The following is a 20,293-nucleotide window of genomic DNA, read 5'->3' as shown; positions in this document are numbered from 1 at the left end:
TGGAAAACCCACTAGCTGACTGCATTCTTAAGTGAAGGCAGGGAGGACATACCATTTACCAAAGTGATAAGAAATGCATTGTTAAGAGGGTTACTGAGAATCTTAGTGGAGGCACTCTTCTGTATGCCAGGGTTGATTGGAGGAGACACTGCTACAGAACTGGGATCCTTAATAGAAATAAGGATGATAGGATCCTGAAATAACAGAGGCCAAGTAGCAAGACTTAACTGTCAGAAGCAAGCTGTGCACAGTTTTTGCAATGAGTGGTAAGATTGATGTGGCACCCAGGGCCCAATCTACAGAGAGCTGTGAAAATGCTTAATAGAATTTCCTAGAAGCAAGATAAATGGGCAGTCAACAAGTATCAATTTATAAAATAAAAATAAATATGAGGCTGAAGGCAGCTGTCAAGGTAAAAAGTCAGTCACTAGCTCAGTTTCCAAACCTGAGTCAGATCTCAGATCTGGGACCCATTCTTTGAAGGAGAGGATGATCCTTATGCCAACAGAACCTAAAGCACCTGAGCAAGTATATTTAGTAATTATTCCCCCAGCACTTCAGAATATTGTTCCAACCCTTTTACCAGATGATAGAGCTCTGTGGCAGGTCTAGACAGCAGTACAAGAAGCCCTGCTATATCCCTCAACAGACCCCGTATTAGAGGTATCTGTGGTGGGAAAGAATGCTCGGGATAGTTGCTGGTAATCAATCTCAATAAGAGAATCACAGCATAGACCCCCTAGGATGCTGGAGAAGGCCATGTTATCTGTAGTAAACAACAATATACGATTCTAAAGTTCTTGGCTGGTTGTGGTGGCTCACACCTGTAATCCCAGCACTTTGGGAGGCTGAAGCAGGAGAATCGCTTGAGCCCAGGAGTTCAAGACCAGCTTGGGCAACATAGAGAGACCTCATCTCTACAAAAAATACAAAAATAGTTGAGTGTAGTGGTGTGTGTCTGTAGTCCTAGCTACTTGGGAGGCTGAGGTGGGAGGATCACTTGGGACCTGGAGGCCAAGGATGCAGTAAGCCGTGATCACCCCACTGCATTCTAGTCTGGACATCAGAGAGAGACCCTATCTCAAAAAAATAAATAAAGGAAATTCTTGCAGACCCCTGATTGAAATGAAGCACCTGACCATGAGACATCAAGTAACTATGCAGCCTGAGATATTCATCATGAGCTGGCTCTATCAGACCCACCAAGTTATAAAGTTGGGTGGGCCTGACAGCAATTTATCACAAAATGGAAGTGGTAGATACAGGATTGGGCATAAGTTGGGTCAGAGGACACAAGTAAGTTGTAGCAGTTGATGGCCCAGACCTACATGTCATCCACTCCTATTGCACTGGTGTTTATAACTATGGTGTTCACAACTATCTCAGCTCACAACCATGAGTGCATGGAGGTGTCCCTTGTGGCCAGCTGATGGAGGAGGAAAAGGGCTGACCTTCATTCATAGCTGGCTGGCTCAGCATAAGAGTGCAAGCCAAAAATGGATGCTGCTGCACTACAACCCTACTTAGGGTGATCTTGAAAGAGGGTGGTGAAGGAGAAATCCTTCCAATGGGCAAAGTTCCACTGGATGCACTTGGTCATCCACTTTGTGTGAAAAGAAGAGTGGTTCAAGGTAAAGAATATGTGCAGGCTCATGGACAGTGGGGGATGGGGTGGTTGTTTGGTCAGGGGCTTAGAAGCAGAAGGACTGATATGGATATAAGGTGTGAAGAACTTTGTGTCATACGTTAATGCACATCAAAGCAGCCACTACCAAAAGGCACTAAACAACATTCATGTCTCAGCCATGCGTGCAGCAGCCTCTCTCGTTGGCTACTGTAGTGCTGGCACAATGGGCACATAAATGGAATGAGTAATGGAGTGAGTAGCCATGCTGGCAGGGATGGTGGCTATGAATAGATTCAACAGCATGGACTTCCATTCACCAAACCTGATCCAGCTACTGCCACTGCTGCTGCCAAATGTCTAACCTGTCAATAACAGAAACCCCAACGTAGTATCCCTCAAAGAGACCAACCAAACATTTGGAGGTAAGTGGACTTCAACTTCTTCCACCCTGGAAAGGGCAGGAATTCATCTTGATTGGGATTATTGTATATTCTGGCATGAATTTGCCTTTCCTATCCATAGGACATCAGCCAGTACCACTACCCAACGACTTAAGAATGCTTGATCCACTGGTATTAGATTCCATATGATACTGCCTTGGATCAGAGTCTACTGGTACTATCACACATATTGCATCATTCATGAGCCACTGGTATGACAGAATAGTGGACTGTCCTCTTAAAGACGCAACTGAGGCTCCAGCTTGGAGAAGATACCCCTACAAGGTTGAGATACCACCCTAAATCAATGCCATTATATGGTGCTATGTCCCCAATAGGTAGAATACATAGGTCTAGAAACTATAGGAAGAAGGGGGAAGTAGGCATGGCTCTGCTTATGGTCATTTCTAGTGGTACATTTGGGGAATTTGTGCTTCCTGTCCCCAAAACTTTAGATTCTGTGGGTCAAGTGGTCTTGGCTTTCACTGGGGTAATACTTTATCAGTGGACACAAAGTCAGTCCCATTGTACTTCACACTACAGCTGCCACTCAGTCACTTCAGTCTTCTTATGCCAAGAGACCAGTGAAGAAAGAGTCACTAAACTAGCAAGACCACTGACCCTGATCATGAGGAGGAGGTAGAACTTTGTCACAGAACACAGAGAGGGAAGAATGTTTGGCACACAGGTGATATGATGGGATGTTTCCTGATGTTCTCATGTCTAGTTTTAACACTAAACAGACAAGAACAGAAGCTATGGCTGGGATAGACATGGGGACCAGGGACTCACAATCTTGGAGACAAGGGTCTGGGTCACCCCATCAGGCAATCTGCCTAGACCAGCATGGCTGCTGGCAATGGCTGAGACAATTCTAGAATGAGGACAGGGTAGAGAAGAGGGTGAAATGTCAGTTACCTCAGGCTTGAGATCTATTGCAGCTGCAGTGACTATAATTTGCTGATTAACCTTATAAGTTTCCCAGTAATAAAGGCCAATGAGAATCCTGGAATTGCCGAGTACTGGGTGGATGAACTTATCCCAAGCGGCAAGTGTATCTGAGCAGCACAAAGGGTGGCCCACAATACTCTAGCGCTCCACCCATGTCTCCTTTTTAGGACCAAGGGCCAACAAACCCGTCCTCCAACTGCTGTGATTTTTGGTCACACGTTTTATATCCTTACCCACAAATATGAAATGAATTAAATCCTCAACCCACAACCAGAATGGTCTTAATAATTTGCTAAATCTTAAAATTGACACCTTAATTTGAGCACCCCCACCCCAAATTTGAGAACACATAGGCAACTGGTTCAAACTGGAATCCAACCAAACCAGAACATCACATTTTCTCAGATGTGAATCCAAACCAGAAGTTCAGACACTTAGTATATACAGCCCGGGTAGACTCTCTGTGGCCTTAGCAGTCCTTGCTAATTAGAAGCTCCTGTATTACCTCTGGGAGCTTAGCTACCAAGCATCTTTCCAACTACGCTCCCAAATGAAGGTAAGGTAAATGGCTAGAATTTTTAAAAATTAACTTATGCTCAGTTATCTATTTGGTTCAGAGGAGAAAGAAACATCAGTGATGTTTCAAAAGGTAATTCCATATCCACCACCATCATACCCTCCAAGTCACATGGTAAAAATAAATGATGCCTGGCTGTGGTTAATTGTGAAGCCATCTCAGTTCTCATCTGATGTAGTCTAATGAAGGCTCTGAATACCAAGAGTGAAATCTTAACCTTAACAAATGACCTTGCCTCACAGTTCAGGCACAATTTTTAGGTTTCTCATCCAAGGAGGGGGGGATTTAAAAATCAGTATTCATATGAAAAATTATTATTGGAAGCCCTTGAGTGTTGCTCACACAAGAGATGCAGGTCTATGTTTATGCACCATGAGGACGGGAACCATGCTTGATTCATCTTTGTATCCAGCACAACACTTAGCATAGTTGCCTAGTGTGCAGCAGGAGATCAAGAAATAATTATTGAATAAATGAATGAGGCTTCAAAGTTCCAGGAGCCATCCTAGTTACTGGCAACCCTTGAGAGGAATTTTGCCAAGACACTTTAAAAGTGTAGCTTGCCCAAGTAAGAAAAGGCTGTTTTCAAGATCTACTCTGTCAGGACTGCTGCCACTTTGTTTTCATTGGGCATGGGAATCTGGCTCTACCATCCTCCACACCCGCTCAACTCAGGTTAATGGTGTCTGAAGTAGTTCTTCTTAGAACTTTAAAATGGTAGCAAAAAGACCAGTTTAGAAGGAATGAACCACATTGTAGGATGATTTTCTGAGGTTATTTAACAGCTTGTGCATGTGTGTGTGTGTATGTGAGTGCATGTGTATATGTGCCAATCAGATTCTCCCAGGAACTTTAGATTTGCAGAGAGACAGTGGTTTGGAGTTGGTAGCTACATCATTAATGGCAGCAACCCTTTGGAGGAACTTGCAGATTTCAGCCTCTGAGGTCCTGGGAACTGCCCTGGGCCACTTCTTCCTGAGGGAGGTTAAGTTGTTCAACTCTTCCTTGTAAGACTCTTCCTTCCAGTAAATTTACACTTTTACCTATATTCTTTCCAACTGTTTTTTGTTATCTGCAAATGGAAGAAAGGCATTTTGGAGGAAACCAGTGAATCTGAGCTGGGGTCTGGAAGAATGGTGGGGTGGAGGAAGGAGAGCTGAGTGGAGAGGTCAGGGGAAGGCTCTTAAGGCAATCAATCACCTTTCTGCGCTGAGTCAGCTATGCACAAGAGGCTGCCAAGCAGAGAGCTGACTCAGCAGAAGACTGCAAGGGGCCACCCTGAGTGAGGCTGGTTTTTAAATATTCATTTCAAAAGCAATTGAATGCTCTCTTTCCCCTCTCCTGTGCTTAGGTATGACTTCTACAGTTCTTGTTCCAACCACTTGAACTCTTTTGTGTCTCCTGCCTCTGCTAACTTCCAAGGCACCAACTAATGTCCAACGAGGCCACAGGATCTTCTCTTTGATCCCAGGATATTTCTGTGAATTATTAGCCTTTTTATTGAACCTAAGGAAGGAATTCAAATGGTGATTTAATTCGTGCCTTTCTCCCCTCCTGCCCCTTCCCAAGTGTCCCATTGTGGGAATTTTGGAGACAAACCCTGTCTCTGATTCAAGCCATGTATGTAAATGAATTTATTGGATGCCACTGAGAAGGCTACATTAGGAAAGGGAAGAGAGTTGTGAATTTAAGAAAAACTACAACAAATCTATGTGGGAGGAGGGAAGGAGAAAAGGAGGAATTGGGACCATTTATTTGCAGCATGTCTTACTGACAGTTAAATACAGTGGTTTGTTCTGTTTTCTGCCACTCGAGGGTTATTTAATTAAATTCATGACCTAGGATGCTAACCAGCCCCACATCTAAAATAATTGCTTCTCTGTTGGTGAGATGTAAAGCTGGGATTGATTTTCCCTGGCCGATAGCTCTCCTTTCTGACTCATGAATGTCATCTCCACTCCCTGCCCCACGTAATTTGATCTCTGTATTTGATCCCTATTTAGTAGTACACTTCGCCAAACAGATGTCTGAGTAATTAAAATCCCACATGGGCACGCTCGTCAGTGAGTTACATCTATTTAATAGTCAGCTTAGAAACTTTTCACCCTTCGGCTTTTCTCCCATTCTGGTGTCATATGTCAGTAGCCTTTAGCAGGATTTAACTATTAGAATTCAAACCTGTTTGAACTCTAAAATGCAGTTTTAGCGTTGCAGTTTGATTTCCTGCATTCATAGAGACTCTCTTTTCATTTTCTGACTGCATTTTCTTCACAAGTCCCTGATCTCTTTTTCCTTCAACTCACCTGAATTTTCTCTATGGTTTTACACCAGCATTCAAATTTTCATTGGATGAGTCATCCTATATTTCATTCATGCCAACACTGGCAATTAAAAAAAAAATTAGAACAATGTTGTTATAACCATGGATTAAGAGTGCCTTTTACTTTTTACCCTGGAGGCATAGCCAAAATATTTCAGTCTGAACAATCCTCCAATTTTTTAAAAAAACTATTTGAGATCAAATACTGAAAACCTGTTTGGTTGCTACAGGTCACTGAAGGATTTTGATGGAACGGAATTATAGAAGGAAAGAACACATACAAGGAAGGTCAAGAAGGGCTGATTACAGGGAATTTGGTCACTTTTGAGAAAGGATTTAGACAGACACTTATTTAGAAAATGTTGAATTGAATATGAATACTACAGAAACAATGTTCTTATGATAAATCCTATGCTACTAAGTAACATTTCATAAAACTTGAGGAGAATGCTATAATTTACTGTAGATAAAATAGTTTCCCTTGCAGTTGATGATGCATATTGATTTTAAATTCCAAAGAACTAAACATTGTGAACTAAGTATAGAATACATCTAAGTATAGAATACATATGCATCTGTTCTGATACCCATCAAACTGGACTTAAACAAAATCAGATAAATAAGTAGGTAATAAGTCATAGCAAAAGGATTATTTTCCTACTTTTAAACAGATGGAGTGCTAGTGCATTTAGCATGAATCATTTTATAAAAGTAAGTTTCTCAGAACATGCATGTTTCTTGTGAAGTTCCTTTGTACTCACAGTGTTTCAGAATAAAAAAATAATGTGATCGAAAAAACAAGCAACAAGTTCACAGGTTAACGGATGTTGTTTTAGTTCTATGTGAACAAATTTTAAAAGTATTTGTACAAACTTTATTACCATGATTGTATTTAAAAGCTAGGTGAAAATCCTATTGTTCAGTGGGAACGTCATCTTAGTGGTTTGTACACAACTTCTGGTATTGTTATCTAAACTAACAAAGGTCATGTAAATAAACAGACATAAATTAACAGCATGATTCTTAGATAAACAGTGACATGGACTAGGAGTTAGTATTTCAGGAAGTTAGATAGCTTCTAAATAATGGAAATGCTATGGGTGTGATTTCTCTCAATGTTTATTATCTAGTATCATTCTACCCCTTGCTGGCTCATGAACTGGTATGCTTTTCATTCTTGCTGTGCTCAAGATAACCTTCCCCTACCTGTTCCCCAGCTCCCTTGCCTTTCATGCAGCTTGTGTTTAATCTATATAAGGTTTAGGGCACTTTTTTTTCTGTGATTCAAGCTTTTTAAGCCTTGTTTTCTGTCCAGTCATTCCTTATCACACGTCTATCCATGCCCTGCTGTCTGTCTCTTTCAGATATTGTTTTAAAAGGTGATTAATTCCAATAACCCATTTCTAGCTTCCCGTTGTCTTAGTGTAAATTGGGGAGACTATTTCCTGACCTCAACATGAAGAAGTTGTGAAGGTCAAATGAGCTCTTGTGTATGAAAGGGCTTTGTACATAGCTACTGGCTTCACGTAGCCAAGGAGCTTCCGCTCCAGCCCTCAAATACAGCTTGTACCATTTGCTAGCCGTGTGAACTTCAGCAAGCTACGTAACTTTTCTGTGGAACTTCAGTTTCATAAAGTGGAAAATGGGGATCATAAATGTATTTAAATCCTGGGGTTGTTTGGTGATGGTGACATGAGATGATTCATACATATTATGAGGTCAGAACATGATTAGAACAGTTTCAGTTTTAAGCCCCCAGTAAGTGCTAGTACAAGTGCAGGGATCAGACGGTGTTTCTCCCTTGATATCGGTGTACTTCTTCACAGGTTCATCTCTCTCTAGCCCAAGGCGAAAGCTGGGCTATATCCCTTGGGCGTGGTCTGTCACAACTAAGGATAAGGGCGGGTGTAGGGATCCTGGCTGAGCACATGTCTTTTGAGGATTGCCAGGTACTTTTAACAGCTGTCTCTCTTTCTCTAAATAGTGTTCACTTGGCTTGGATTATCCTTTAATGACTTTATTTAGAATGACTTGTTTATGTCAATTTTTTCAATTTGCCGCCTATTTATGCTTAAAGCCACAAAAATACATCCTTCCTAATCTGGAAAATGGTAATAGTAAGAGTATCTATCCCTGGGGTTGTCATGAGATCAATTGAACCTCTTCCAAAAGATATAAGGAAGTATAATATTCTAGGAAGCTTTTGAAAAATAAACTGGAGAAAACAGCATTTCCAAATGTTACTTTGAACACAGGAAATGAGGTGAGAAGAAACAAAATATACAATAAAAACCTAATATTCTAAAACTTCAGTAAGTTAGTGATTCTTCCAAATGAACTCTCCTCTCAGAGTGGTTCTCTGAATTTAAGCTCAATGATGCTGTTGTTGCCCAAAATGTTTTGGGATTTCTTCTTTCAGAAGGGTTGTTAAGGACCTGGATGTAAATACTAACTCCTCCACTTTACGATAGTCATGACAAATATCTTCCTACTTCACAACTTCTTATTTGATATTGTTATAATTTTTGGTATACAGATGCTTTAAATAATTATTTCAGATAAATCTGTGAGTTCTTCCATTGTTTTGTGGTTCTTTTCCATCCAAAAATCAATTAGCTGTCCATTTAGATTTTGGTTTTTTTAGTTCTTTTCTAGTTCAGTTTTCACATTTATTTTTTTATCTGGAATGTATTTCAGGAGACTGCATGAAGTGAACATTTAATCTGATTTTTTTTCTCCAAATGGTTGGCCAGTTTTCCTAGTGCCAGTTATTGAATAATCCATGTCTTCCCCATTAGTGACGCTTCATTTATTGGAATATTGAGTTTTCTTTCAGGGCTATCTGTTCTGAAATATTTGTCAATCTTTCTTCAGTAGTTCAATATTACTGTAATTATTATGGCTTTATAATATGTATTAACATGTGGTAGAGTAAATCTCATGTTATTATTCTTCCTTTTTGAAGTATTCTGGCTACTCTGTTTTTTCCTCCAGATGGAAATACATTTTTTCAACTTCTAAAAATGTCCTGTTGGAATTTTAGTTACAATTGCAAATTAAGGGATAGATATCTTTGTCTAGGAGCATAACATATTTCTCAATCTATTCAAACCTTTTTTATTTCATTTTTTCTCTTTTTCTTTGTATAAATCCCTTTCAGTTCTTGCCAATATTATTTATATGTGAATAGAATCTTTTTAAGAAATATATTTGTTCCCAGGTTTCAACACCCCAAAAAAGTTATATTTCCCAATAAGTTATTGCTAGATCAGTAGAAAGTTATTGATTTTAATAATTATTTTATAAGAGATTTTCAATCAAGTTTCTTAAGTTTTCTAGGCAAAAAGTATCTGCAAATAAAGGCAATTTGTCTACTGCTTTGCAATATTTTACTTAGTATTTCTGTTTGTCTTATTACAGAATGACTTCGCATAATTTTAAATAATAGTGGTGAAAGCAGGCATATTTATACCTGCTTTTAATGAAAATGCCTGTCTGTCATTGAGTATGGAAATTTAAAAATACACACAAAAGTAAATGAAAGTCTAATGTGCCTCTCACCTAGCCTCAACAATTATCAACATTTTTGCAGACACTTTTAGTGGAATTATAAATTAATCCAGTCTTTTGAATATTAATTTGGAAGTATCTATCCAAATATTGATCTGCAATTCCATTGCTAGGCATTAATCCAACAAGTACACCTGCATCAATAGACAAAGACATTCAAGGATGCTCTAACTGTATGTAATCGCAGAAAATGAGAAAATCATCTAAATGGTCCCTAACAGGTGAGTGAAAAATATGGTTCATTCATATAACTGTACTCAACTACTATGAAAAATTTTGGAAGGTCTGTATGTGCTGATGTAGGAAGATGTACAAGGTACTTTATGAAATTAAAAAATAAAAAGCAGGCCAGCTGTGGTGGCTCACTGTAATCCCAGAATTTGGGAGGCCAGGCAGGTGGATCACCTGAGGTCAGGAGTTCAAGACCAGCCTGGCCAACATGGCGAAACCCCATCTCTATTAAAAATACAAAAATTAGCTGGGCATGGTGGCGTGCACCTGTAATCCCAGCTACTCAGGAGGCCTTTGGAGAGAAGGTGTAAACTTAATTTGACTGTCTTACCAGTAGCATTATTATTTTTATAAAATTTTATTAAAAGATATGATGTTGGCTATCAGTTTAACATTTACTAAAAGTTTTTTAAAAATATAGTTGTTGTAATTGGGAATAGGTGCTATATTTTTATCACTTATCGAGACAATAAGGTTTTTATTCTTATATAACCTAAATGTATTTTTATATAAACTATTTTCCTAGTATTGAAATATCCTGGTATTTCTAGGATAAGATCTACCTGATTGTTTAAAATGACTGACATTATTGAATATAATTTGCTGGGGTTTTTTTTTGGTATTTTGGGGTGAATTCTAGCATTGAGTTTCTTACGTGAACTTTTATTTTTTGAGTGTCCTTTCCTTATCTTCTTTTTTTTTGAGATAGGGTCTTGCTCTGTTACCCAGGCTGGAGTGCAGTGATGAGATCACGGCTCACTGCAGTCTTGACCTGTCGAGCTCAAATGATCCTCCCACTTCATCTTTTCGAGTAGTTGGGACTGCAGGAGCCTACTACCAGGCCCAGATAATTTTTTACTTTTTGTATAGATGGGGTCTCTTGGAACTCCTGGGCCCAAGCCATCTTCCCCCCTTAATTTCCCAAAGTGCTGGGATTACAGGTATGAGCCGTTATGTTTGGCATATACCATTTTTGATAGGTTTTATAATAAAAAAGAGTTTCACTCACAAAAAAAAATTAAATTTTAGTGTCTTTACTCATTTAGAAAGGGGATTTTATGTCTTTCAAAATTTGCAAGAATTTGCCTAAAGCCTCTCTCAGTCTTTAGGCCTTTTTAAATTTCTCCCCTAGCTTTGATCTACTTACTTTTTCTACTCCTAGATTCAATTTGGGTGATTTATGGTTTTCCAGAAAAAAATGTTTAGAACGTAGCTAATTTCATATAGTAGTCTCACATAATTTATAAAAAGTCTCTTTGGCGGATCAGGAGGTCAGGAGATTGGGACCATCCTGGCTAACACGGTTGAACTCCGTCTCTACTAAAAAATACAAAAAATTAGCCGGGTATGGTGGCGGGCGCCTGTAGTCCCAGCTACTTGGGAGGCTGAGGCAGGAGAATGGCGTGAACCCAGAAGGCGGAGCTTGTAGTGAACCGAGATCATGCCACTGCACTCCAGCCTGGGTGACAGAGCGAGACTGCACTCCAATCTGGGTGACAGAGTGAGACTCCGTCTCAAAAAAAAAAAAAAGGTCTCTATATCTTTATATCTCCTTTTTCCTTTATATTTTCTTTCTTTTCTTTTCTTTTTTTAATAGATTCATCAGCGATTTCTCCATTTTCTTGATCTTTTTCCAAAGAATTACCTTTGGAATTGATCAAAAACATTGTTTGTTTTCTAATCATTAATTTCTGCTCCAAACTTTCCCCTAATCCTCCATTTCTTGGAGTTTAATTTTTTAAAAAGCATTAATCAGTTCACTTATTTTTGCTCTTTCTAGTTCAATTTTTCCCTGCCAAATGATGTTACTAAACTCAGTGTGGTTTCAAATGACTTGGGTAATTTTTCTAAAAATCTGCTCTCAGAGGAGGAAGATTTGCTATCACTGATGATGTCATTTAAAAGAATGTGACTCAGACTCTTGTGGCAAATTTCTAAAGAATTCTAAAAATGTTTGAGTAATGGGAACGCAATTGTAGCAAGCTTATGACCTACTCTGAAGGAGCCAATTTGTAAAACCTGCACGTTTGCTGAACATTATCTGCCCTTATATATTTGGAAATAATCAAGTGCTAGGATTTAAAAAGGAGCTTTCACTTTTGTTTATTGGGATGCCTTCTGATATTGCATGTCTGTAAACCAAGATATTCTTAATATTTTTCTTTTTGTGAAAATGTATTTAAACACATCATATATACAGTCTGGCTTCATTTTTGCTCCCAATAGAAATTAACCTCAGATGAAACATTTTTCAAACAAATATTAAAAATTGTTCACATGCTAGAATGACAGGTTTTCCTTGCAAAAACCAATTCAGCAGATTGATGATGTGGATGAAGGCAGAATGTGTTATTAAAAATAATTAAGTGCTCTGATAGGCCACAATTATAAGCAATAAAAATAATCTCTAATAAAATGTATTGTGCCAATAGAAAGGTAGATTTCAGGTGTGACCTTTGCCAAGGTATGCAGCAGAACTTATTAGAGCCATGTATTTGTAGATTATGTAACAGTTTTTAAGTGGTCAGGAAGGGGAGGATTTTGTGGTCAGAAAAGTGGAACTGTCCTATTTAACATATGACCCTGGCCAGTCCCATCTCAAATTACTGTTGATCAAGTTACAGATGGTTGGGAAGCCCAGGTGGAAGGGAAGCCTAGAATAAGCCCTGACAAAATTGCAATAAACAGTAGGCCACAAAGCCAGTGGCCGTTATCATTAAACACTTACTGAAGTATTTAATATAGAAAATAATGCAAAGAAAAATTGTTTCGCAAAGCACTATGAACCAGAAATCACTTAAAAAGGCTTTAACATATCCTCCCCTGATGTCTTTAGGAAAGCTAAAACATGACCAAAACCATAAGTAGACCCCCAGACTAACAGCTTTATGATCATGATTTGAAAGCATTTTGTTTTGCACTTGCATGCATCTCAGGTTTAAGTTTCCAAATTTTTAAAGCATTTAAGTGCCTAATGATCTAGGAATTTACTCTTGAGAATAAACACCACTAGGAACCAATAAATGGAAGTCCAAACTTTTATTATCTCTAGCAACTTCAAATAGGGGCACACGTATAAAAATTTATATATTCAGCATTGGTCTCAATTGGTTGCCTTTTACAGAAGCACTTTAATGGGACAGTAAACCAGAGCCCAAACAGAGAAAAAAAAAATCCTAATTTTGTGTTATTGTGGTTGCAAAATTTTTAGAAAAGCACAGATCTAAAGCCCAAGCCTGCTAAATGATTCACATGAAGGCAGAGCCTGAGGCCAAGTTTAAGTGCTGATTTTACTAGGAGGTACAATTCCAGGGTTTTAAGGGTGAAAGGAAAGGCGAAGGCAGGCAAAAATACAAGGTGGTACATTATTGAGCTGAAAACAACTTCACATGCAAGGACAGCTTCCAGACAAACCATGTAGAACCAGCATACCTTGGGACTGTGTGGATGGCAGGGAAAGGAGTTTCTATGCTGGCTACTTCATTCTTTCTGTGCCCTTTGGGGAAAGTATGCCTCACGGGGCTCTAACTCTCCCAGTCTTCTGAGGGCAGCACCTGATCCCTCCAGGTTAACTGCTAGGGAAGAGCATTCTGTTCCTTCAAATTTCTCACCTGAGTCTGAGAGCATCCTATCATCACAGCCTCTGTGTCAGGGAGGCAGTGGTGAAGCATGACCCTCATCTGGGGGAGGCTGTCGGGAGATGGCACTGGAGGCCAGGCCTCTACCCTAAGCAACAGTTGCAGGCCGGCGTGGAGGTGGACGGTGGGACCGAGTAAATCCGGGGAGGCACATCAACCGGGTCTGGTAGGGCATAGCCTTCTTGGACCTAAGCCATTCCTGCTGCTGGTGTTCACTGCTTCTCAATTCAGAAACAGCACGGATTTAGCTCTCAGATTTTGTAAACGGTGATTTTCTCCCTTATTCCTCAACGATCACCTAGCCACGACCTTCTTTAACTCTTCCCCCCACCCCCCAACTTTTGAGGAAATGATTTTTCTTATAATTTGAATGTTAATAAACCGCACCCATTTAGAAACTACGGTTTGATGATCTTGGGCAACTGTATACGTCATGTTGACGCCACTCCTATCAAGATATGAAATTGTCCCACCACAGCCCCAAAGTTCCCCCGCTCCTGTGCATTCCATTCTGTCCAGTTCCACTCCTTTGTAACTGCTTTGCATCGCTACCGTTGCTTCTTCTAGAATGTCTTATAAATGGCATCAGGCCGACCATAGCTTTTTTGGGTTCTTCCCCCCACACAGCATCGTGTTTTTCAGCTCCACCCACGTGGTTTCGGGTATTAATCCTGTGGTAGGACAAGCTAGACGCTGGAGAACTCATTATGCGTCGTTAGGTAATTTTAACCCGCATCATCTCATTTCTATTGTCACAATAGAAGAAACTGAGGCGCGCCCGGCGTGTGGGCGTGGGAGGGAGCACCCGGGCTGAAGGCCGACTTCCGCCGGTCAGTCGGCCTGGACCTGCTAGCACCCGCTGTCAAGCCTGAGGGGACAGACGGGACCTGGCGTCAACGAGAGGCACCGGCTCGGGCAGACGCACAGCCCAGGAAGCAGGCGCGTCGAAAGCTCCACGCCCAAGCCCAGGCAGAGGGCTCGGCGGGCGCGAGGCTGAGGGCCCAAGAGGCCGGGGCCGCTATCCCCTCGCCACCAGGACGGCCTCCGGGTCTCCTTGCCCCACCAGAGAGGCCCGCGGCGGCTACTCCGAGGCGCAAGGGCAAGGCCGCAGCGGGCAGCGATGGACCACATGCAGACAACACACTACGCGGACAGACGGGAGCCACCGCGGCGTCTCCGGAGGCGCAGTTCTATAAAGGCGCGCTGAGCCGCATCACGCTGCGCGTTTCCTTCCGCGCGGGGCCGGTGCTACTTCCCTCGCGACCAGGCCGCCGGGCCCGGAGGAGCAGAGACGTCGGCAAGGCAGCAACCGCTCGCAGCGGCTTTTCGCCTGCTTCCTCCGCTCGCTCTAGAGGGCACAGCGAGGCGCGGGGCTCAGCATGCCGCTTCCCCGCCACGGAGGTGGGCGCCGCGCTCCGGCCTGCTGTAAAGGACCGAGCAGGAAGAGCGGTCTCTGGTTTCTGTGGTATCTGGGGACAGTTTCCCGGCGCGAGGGAAACAAAGATGCTGGCGTGGAGCGGCCTGCCCGTCGCTATTGTCTGGCTGCCTGTCAGGGAGCAGCCGCTTTCGCTTTCTTCTGCCGAACGGAACGTGGTGACTCGGGGGCCGCGGAGCGCCCTCGAGGCAGCTTTGTCTGCGGAAAAGGAGCGCGGCGGGCGGCCTATCGGAATGGTCACCGCCCGCTTTCCGCGGGAGGCGCGCCAGGGACCGCGGGGCGATTTCTCCGCCTTAGCGAAAGAAAGGAGAAGCCGGGATTTGTGGCCGCTCCGTCTTCGTTCCGATTTGAGCTCTGGCGTCGGCGGGAGGGGACAGTGCTGTCCGCGCGCACCCCCTCCGTCGCCGTCAGGGTCGTGCTCCTTAGGTTTCCTGCGGTTTTTCTGCTGCTTTGAGACAGTGTCTGGGACCAAGTTCTCACAACATCGTCTTCTCCTCTCGCAAATAATCGTTTTACGATGTTTGTTCTGCTGAATCCACCGGGCGCCTCAGACACGGGCCCTGACGGCACCACCGGCCTGAGGGAGGCGGGAGGGCTGTGGGGCTGCAAGCTGGTTTGGGGATCCCATAATCTTAGAATTTTAATGCAGAGCCAGTGGAAGCGCCTGGTCAGAGAAGCGGGAGGCAACTGAACCTAAGGAAGGGGCTTGGAGTCAGCAGTGAAGCTCTATTGTTTATTTTAGTTTTGTTTTCATAGATTCAGGAGGTAGAAGTGCAGCTTTGTTACTTCCAGGTATTGCAGAGCGGTGAAGTCTGGGCTTTCAGTGCTGCCCCCACCCAAATAGTGTCCTTTGGACCCATTAGGTCATTTCTCATCCCTCAGGGTGACTGCTATTTAAAAGGCATCTATTGTTAGAGCAGGCAAGCTGCGAGGGCAAAAAACGAAACAAAAAACAAAACAGGGTTGGGGGGAGCATAGAGTTTTTTTTTTTTTTTTTTGACAGCGGCGCAATAAAGTTTGGATTTAGAGCTTTTTGTTACTGCCCATCTCCCATACTCCTGTTTTATTTCTCTTTGTAGCATTTATAACCTCCTGGTATGATAACGCATTTTACACGTTTTTTGGCTTCTCTGCCCACTTGATTTTTATCTCCTTTTGGAGAGCGGGAAATTTTTTCTTCCCTGGAGCCTAGCACGGTACCTAGCAGTGTACTGGGGGCTTTGTAAATATTTGCTGAATCAGTGGATAAAAAAGAAACAGGGCACATGATCTAAAGTTATTGTGAGACAAGCATAAAACCAAAAGGCGAATGATGCAAGGCAAAGTTATCTCTTTGAACCTGCTCTTTGTGTTTTGGAGCAGTAATACATTAGGACTAGCTAAGAAGGAGTCACGCCAGCATTCCATTTTCCAAATAAGAAAGTGAAACAAGTGAGCTCTCACTTCTGGGATGCTTTCCACTTCATTAGAGGGATTGGTTCTCTGAGGTCAACCCATCAAAAATTTATGAATATAATGGAAGCCATTTATTACTGTTCCTCTGTTACCCTCGGACATATTCTCATTTCCAGCAGCAGGGAGTTAGGGTGGCATGCCTCATGAGCAAAACATGGGGCTTGGGGACATTCAGAACACCTACAAGATGGTGGTGTACATAGTGCTTGGAGACATATCTGGGGAGTGTTTCAGATGAAAATTGGCCACATCCTCCTATTACCTGTTTCAAAAATGGCCCCACAGGTTGCACATTTATAAGTGGTGGATTTGTTTTGAGGGAAGTGAGAGGGAGGAGTACACTTTGTTTTGGAGTGAAGGGGTTCAGGGTAGCCAGCTCCTCTGAGAAACTACCCCAGTCTCAATCTCCATTCCTTTGGAACTTTTTGTTAGGAAAAGGCCACATATTGCCTGGGAAAATTTATAACACCTGTCACGGTACAGTTGGAAAGCTCTAAATAAAAAACAAGTTAAAAATTTCGTGTATTCCTCAGTCACCCAGTAATTATAGCATCCTGGTACACAAAACTGGAGGTATCCTTGGAGGTCATTTATTTTTTCAACAAGTACACTGTATTTATTGAACATTTTTCATGTGCTAGGCATTGTTCTAGATGCTGTAGATACAGCAGTGAACAAAACACAAAAATCCCCTCTTTCATATTGTTCCACTCCCAGGGCCCTTTCATCCTTTCAATATGTTGTTTTCCTTATTTTAGCATTTGCCACAACCACCTTCTTTGCTAGTTGGTTCCCTTTCTTCACTAATTTTTTAAAAACTCATTTCTTCAATCCCTCAACTCATCTGAGATACGAACATACCAAAAATATATGATGAAATACAATTTAAAAGTCAGATCCTTTTTTAAAAAAACTTTTAACCAGAACGAATCCACTTCTAAAATTTTCTTTTTTATGCCTGTAATATTTAAAAAGCCTAAAAATGATCTTGCTGGTTTTCTTCAGTTGACTGTTGTGTAAGTGAAAATTACTTCCCAAATCCTACTACTAGCTATTATAATCAAATCAGCTTTCACTCTTCCATGAGAATATTTCCTTCACAAGACTTTGGTTGACCATAACCAATTTTATAGTAATATACAACAAAAAATGTGGAGAATAGCAAAATTAAACACATTTTTTTTTGAAAAATAGAGGTTTCTTTTCCAGGATTTTTTTTAAAGAGTAAATAATGTTAGCTTGGAGGCTTAGAATGTAAATGTATGACGGGATTCTAGTGCACAGCACAGCCCCACAAGGAATATTCAAACCTAATTTATCTTAGTTGTATTATCTCTGACTCTCTTCCACCAGTTTTCTCTAAACTTATTTCCTGTCATTCAGTCTAAAATGCTCACTGCCTCAAATGTTCCCTGAAGACTATGGCTTAACTATAATTCTTCCCCTTCCACATTTCACATTTAAATGTGTTTTATTTCAGACTTGCTTAAACATTCTTGTGAACTCTCCCTACTTCCCTGCTTATCCTCTTCAGCCTAAACTGAGGAAGCATGCTGAGCTCCTCACTTCTCTCCCCCAGGTTGCTCAAGCCTAGGAATCACAGCCAGATTACTTAAAATGCTAGTGATTCTCAATGCTGGTGGACATACTAGAATCACTTAGGAGACTTTAAAAATACTGGTTTCCTGGCCTACCCCTGACCAAATAAATTAGCATCTATGGCATTGGAGTCCTAACACTGATATTTTTATAAAGCTTCCCAGGATATTCTAATGAACAGCCAGTTTGACAAACTGCAGCAGGCAGCCCAAGTATCTGTCCTCGGCAGTGATTCTCAAACTTCAGTGTTTCAGCATTGCCTGAAAGGCTTGTTACAACACAGATTGCTAGACCCTACCCGCTGAGTTAATGATTCAGTAGATTTAGGGTAGAGCCCCCAAATTAGCATTTCAAACAAGTTCACAGGTGATGCTGATGCTGCTGGTTCAGGGATCATTTTTTGAGATCCTCTGTTCTCAGACCAACAGAAACAAAGACATGCAAGAAAAAAATGAGAGAAAAAATTGGAAAGATTTTATTTGGGATTTCAAACAAAGCTTTGAAGCAGTTATAAAGGTGCAAATTAGAAATGAGCTTCTTTACCTTTATTTTATGGTTTAGTGTGATTTTTAAATTTAAAATTGTATTTGGGAAAAGAGGACTACCATAATTCTTTTATGTTGGGGTAGTTTCTAGAAGTCTTAGGCCCTGTGCATTTTTTTTTCATATAAACCTCATCTTTCACCCTCCATGAGAATGTTTCGCCCAGATTTTGCCTGACCATAACGAGTCTTACAGTAGCCCACAACAAAACATTTGTGGAGAATAGCAACATAAAACACACACACGAGTGAGAGTGGAAGAGAGAGATCTCACTTCCAGCAAAAATGCATAAGGCAGAAATAGTGTTTATCTTGTTTTCCTGGTGATAGGCAAACCTTATCTTGCATGTTCAAGCCTGTGACAGAGAACTTGACACATGAAGGGCATGCAGATATCATTGCAGAAAACTTGTCCGAGTTATGGAAATAGAGAGTACTTTGCTTTTGACTAATTTTCCCATCCGTTTTTGCAGTTTATGCTCCCTCTACCAGCTCATGAGATTACATGGAGAAAGTCAGGTGCAGGAAGCTTTCAAACTTGCCTAGAACCTTACAGCTCATTAGGTATAAAATGAGAGTTCTTGGCTCCCAAACTCTTTATCCTTTTGTCTAGAACATGCTGTAATTCAAATGCCAGAACACTGGATCTGAAGGGAAGAGAGAAAAGATTTTATACTCTTCAACCCTGTAAAGTGAAATGGAAGAAAAACACGCTCAGTTTTCAAGTTCCTGAAACAGTTACAAGAATTTGAATGCAATTTATGACACCTGAGGGAGGAAAAATAGGAAAAGGAAAGAAAGAGAAGTAGAAAAGATTTCAGGGAAAACACCTGTATAGTTAGCTAATAGTCTTAGGGCCGGAAAGAGATTCTGTTGGACCTTAAGGAAGACAGGATAGAAGACTCATCATTTTAGCTTTGGTTCTTACGAGCCACCCAAAAATTTAGTGGCTTAAAACAAGAGCATTTTATTGCTGAAAATTCTTTGGGTTAGGAATTCAGGCGGGGGTCAGGGAGGATGGCTTTTTATCTGTTCCATGTGGTCTTGATTAGGGGTATCTCAAGGGGCTGGAGGATCCAAGTTTGGCCTAATCCACAAGTCTGGACCTTGGTTCTCCTCCATGTGCCTCCCTCTCATTCCACATGGTCTTGAGTGATTCAGTAGTCTAGCTCAGGCATTTTTACATGGCAATGGTTTACCAAGGGGTAGAAGGAATCACAGAGCATTACTTTCATTGTATTCTGTTGGTCAAAGCAAGTCAGAGGGCCATTCTGGATTCAAAGAACTGGAAAATAGATTCTACCCTTGATGGGTGGATAGTACAGGCACATTACAAAAGGAATGTGGTTAGGCTAAGTAAAAGAAGCCAGACACAAAAAAGCACATATATTATGCTATTTATATGAAATTCTAGATAAGGCAAACTATAGTGACAGAAAGATCACTGGTGGCCTGAGGCTAGAGGATGGGGATTGCCAGCAAAAGGGTATGAGGGAGCTTTTTGGCATGATAGAAGTGTTTTGTACCTTGATTGTGGCAGTATATATACAAATGTATATGTTTGTCAAAATGTATGCATTTTATTGCAGTTATTTAGGTAAAGCATACCTTTAAAAAAAAGGTACGAAATAGGAGGTAGGAAGGATTGTCAGGACCACCATCAGAAATGATCTACCACACATAAAAAGTTAGATCTGAAGGGACCTTAAATGATCCTGTGGTCCAATGTCTTCATTCTACAGATAAGGAAAATGAGGCTCAGAAAGTGGACCTTGCCAAAGGATACTCTGCTAGTTTGTGATAAAAGCAGGATTGGAATCCAGACTCCTGACCACAGTCTTCCTGTCACTCCTTCCACATCCTCAACAGGATCAGGGAAAAGGATGCCTGGCCTGTGTCCCACTGAAA

General features: G+C 41.3%; 1 long non-coding RNA gene across 2 annotated transcripts in view; it reads left to right on the top strand.

The window, feature by feature from the left end:
* Positions 1-7,662: 7,662 nt before the first annotated feature.
* The window catches only part of LOC139356401 (uncharacterized), a 46,606-nt gene continuing 33,975 nt past the window's right edge, over positions 7,663-20,293 (top strand). For both annotated transcript variants that reach the window (XR_011608209.1, XR_011608210.1), the window contains exons 1-2: positions 7,663-7,864; positions 9,599-9,706. This is a non-coding gene — a long non-coding RNA (uncharacterized lncRNA). The remainder of the gene's footprint in view (positions 7,865-9,598; positions 9,707-20,293) is intronic.

The sequence above is a fragment of the Macaca nemestrina genome, chromosome 9 (genome assembly GCF_043159975.1).
Source record: "Macaca nemestrina isolate mMacNem1 chromosome 9, mMacNem.hap1, whole genome shotgun sequence".
Lineage (NCBI taxonomy): Eukaryota > Metazoa > Chordata > Mammalia > Primates > Cercopithecidae > Macaca > Macaca nemestrina.
This window is presented reverse-complemented; position numbering and strand designations above follow the sequence as displayed.